The sequence below is a fragment of the Castor canadensis genome, chromosome 16 (genome assembly GCF_047511655.1).
Source record: "Castor canadensis chromosome 16, mCasCan1.hap1v2, whole genome shotgun sequence".
NCBI classification, from domain to species: Eukaryota; Metazoa; Chordata; class Mammalia; order Rodentia; family Castoridae; genus Castor; species Castor canadensis.
In genome coordinates, this window is record NC_133401.1 from 21706791 (window position 1) to 21710677 (window position 3887).

The window sequence follows — 3887 nt, forward strand, 5'->3', positions numbered from 1 at the left end:
CCTGTGCATCTTTGTCTTTGAGAGAAGTTGAAGAGAGGGAGTCTTCGGACTCACAGTCACAAAGATAACCAATGACTCTTGTTCATTATCAAGTCTGTGCACATGGTGAGGCCCGGGCAAGATGTGACTAATTCCACAGGGAAAGATCCAAGAGCCACTGTGAGATTCAGGCCAGACAGCAGAAGAAAGACTTAAACCAAAGGTGCCACACACCAGAAAGACACCAAGCCGGAGGGGCTGGGCAGCTACAATAAGAGTCAAGGAGTGCCAGCTGCTAAGGTGCCCTTTGTCTCCTCCCATCTTCACATTCTGGGGCATCATCTTTTCCTTCATTATCTTCCACTTGTTGCTGAGCAGAGCAAGATTTACAAGAGAAAGAAAAAATACTCTTTTTTTTTGTGGTATTGGGATTTGAACTCAGGGCCTTGTGCTTGCTAGACAGGCACTCTACCACTTGCACCGCCCCACCAGCTTGAAAATACATTTGTGAGATGCCATGGTCATTGGCAACCTGGGTACTGGTAGCTGGGGGATAGGGGTCCTTGGGTTTAAATTTCATTTGAAGTATCCCTGAGTGAGATGTTGGCTCTATAGTGGCAGCAAACAGAAATGTCAAGGCCCAAGTTCAAGTTTGCAGTCAAGGACTTCAAGACAAAGTGTTTTCAATACTTGCTTCCTGGTCAGGTTCCAGCTCTCCCTGGGAACTTTGGCCTGAGAAGTCTTTGGCAATTGTTCAGAAATCTTTGTTCTTAGCTGGGTACCTGTGGTCACACCTGTAATCCTGTATACTCAGGAGGCAGAGATCAGGAGAATTGGGGTTCAAAGCCAGCCTGTGCAAATAACTTCTTGAGACCCTATTGAAAAAAACCCTTCACAATGAAAGGAGTGCTGGAGTGGTTCATGTTGTAGAACACCTGTCTAGCAAGTGCAAGACTGAGTTCAAACCCCAGTGCCAACAAAAAGAAATAGAAAAGAAATCCTTGGTCTTGCTGTGCAGATATTCTCTGACACCTGTATGTATATATAATAAGTAGGATTTGTTTGAATAACCTAGAATAGCCCCACCTTTTTTTTTTTTTTTTTTTTGAGGTACTGGAGTTTAACCTCAAACAAGCATTCTACCACTTGAGCCACTCCTCCAGCCCCCCTTCGTTTGGTGCTGGGGATGGAACACAGGGCCTTGTGTGTGCTAGGCTTGTACTCTACCACTGGCAACCCAGACCTGCTAGGCAGTGCAAATCTGGTCAGAGATCACACTTTCTACATCACAATTTTTCCTTATCGGGTTTAAAAAAAAAAGTGATTCGGTGGGGACCTGTTAAGAATCTGGAAGTCAAAGTAAAGGATTCCGACTACTATTTTTTAAAAAATAGGAATTGGGGACTGGCTTGTGACTCAAGCGGTAGGGCACCTACTTTGCAAGTGTGAAGTCCTGAGTTCAAACTCCAATCTCACCAAAAAAAAAAAAAAAGTTTGGAAGCGTCCCACACTGTTTTCCTGACCCCTATGCGTGAGTCACAGGCCGCCACCCCTTTTCCGGGCGACTCCACCCGCGCCCCAATCCAGTGTCCCTGGGCTCCGGGGCGCTGCCGTGGCTGGACTCCGCCGCCAGGGGGCGATCGCCCGCCGTGGTTTCGCCCGCACACTCGGGTCCCCTGCGGGTGGCTTCCTCCAGGCCTCGCAACGCCCCAGGACCCCGTGCACTGAGGCTGGAAACCCTGAGCTCAAATAGGGTTCCCAGAGCAGAGCTGCAGAGTGCCCAGGCGACCAAATGGCATGTGACCCCTAACACACCCATCCGTCCATCCCTCTGTCCTACAATGTCCACTGAATGCCCAACCCCAGCCCTCACCCCGCCCGAGCTCGCGTCCCAGTGCGCAGGACGCACGGAACCCAAAGGCGCCACCCGGACAGCACAGGAAGCCTAGGCCTGGGATCTAAGGGCCAAGCTTCGGTGCCCGTGGTCAGCAGGGCCACAGCTGGCTGTGTGACCTCGAGCGGCCTGCTTAGCCTCGCTGTGCCTCAGGTTCCTCTGCTGGTCAGGGGAAAAACAGCACCCACTGTGTAGGCTTGGGAGGTCTGCCTGTGTTGTCAGTGCTCAGTGTGAAACCCGGCTGCAGAGATCACCAGGGTCGGTGTAAGGCTGGGACCAGAGGGAGGCCCTGTGACTGGGTGGGGAGAGTAGCTAGAGGAGTAAATGAGTCACTTTTATTTTTCTTTTCCAGTACTGAGCATGGAACCCACAGCTTTGCGTATGTTAGGCAAGTACTCTACCACTTATGCAATGCCCCCGGTCCTCTGGTTTGTATTTTGTCTTTGAGACAAGGTCTGGCTAACTTTGCCTGGGTTGGTCTGTGTCGCCCATAAAGGGATTATAGGCATGCACCACCACGCCCAGCTAGTAAAGCACTTTAATATAATGAATTTCATTCAGCTTGCAATAAAAACCTAGAGGAAAAGTAAAAGAACAGCTAATAAATATTATTATGTCGCTGGGCTACCTCGCCATTAAGTTATAATGAATTATAAAGCAAGCAGTGAAAAATCCAGCCATACGACAAACAAATTTCTAACCAGGTGTAGGACCTGAGGCAGCTGCATGTTCCTTTGTGAGAAAAAGCCAGAGAACTAGGATTTTCTTCAAACGGATGGTCTCTCAGCTCCCTTCCATGTTCTTTGATTTCTCAGATAAGAACATGCAGCTCATGCCTGTAATCCTAACTACTCGGGAGGTAGAGATCAGGAGGATCATGGTTCGAAGTCAGCCCAGGCAAATGTTTCCCACGACCCTATCTTGAAAAAACCCTTCACAAAAAAGGGCTGGTGGAGTGGCTCAAGTGGCAGAGCGCCTACATGGCAAGTGTGAGGCCCTGAGTTCAAACTCCAGTGCTGACAAAGAAAAAAAAAAAAAGGCAAGATTGAGTAATCAAACCACCACCATTGTGACCAGAGGTCTACAAAAAGAATATGTCTCGATAGAAGAGAGCTGTCCTGTTCCTGTGTGGCAGACACTGCTCCAGACATGCTCTTTGGGAGGAGAGGGGCTGTTTTCTGTAGCAGACTGTGAGTTAACCCCAGACCCTGTCCAGAAGCGAAGCTGAAACTGTCCCTGCCACACTGGCACCTTCCCTGGTCTCCTGCTAATCAGATGACTTCTACATATGCTCAGTGTCCAAGGCAGACGCCTCAGGATCTTGTCAATGCCGGACTTCCTCACCCTGCTCCTCCAGGCAATTGCCAAATGTGGTCTCAACGCCATCCTCTGAGTTTCCTGTTCCAGAGTGATTGCACACCAGGAAGTCTGGGAAGCAAGCACACCAGGTGGGAAGTCCATGCCATGCTGCCCCTCTCCTGCCCCTGGATTGGGCAGGTTTTGGGGTTCACAGTCTACAAGGCTGGCTAATTAGAAAGGGGCCAGCTTAGCAGGGGGCTTTGGGAACAAAGAAGTTTAAAAGTTCAGGGAAGCAATAGTTGTTTTAGGTTATCAGCTCCAGAACCAGGACATCCAGCAGAATTCTTTTTTTGTTTGTTTGTTTGCTCGCTCCAGCCCAGCTGAGGATAACAACCCTTTGTTCTTAATAAAAACTTTGATCAGAGTAAGAAGAGTCCATGAAACAAGCTTATGGGCTTTTGGGAAGTGAGTTAGTAAGGCAGTTATTACTGACTAAATTCTGTAACAGAAAAGACCTGACCTAAGCTGATTCTTACACAGAGAAAGCTGACTGTGTGGTCCCTTGTCTCAGTCACCCACTGGCAGTGAGCTCCATGGGGTCTCATCTATCTGTGTCATCTTCCTTTTCCTGTCCCTGCTCAAGGCAGAGACTCGGTGTTTTCCATCTTCTCCTTGGCATCTCCTGTACCCCAAGGACCTTGTTCTGATTTAGGGT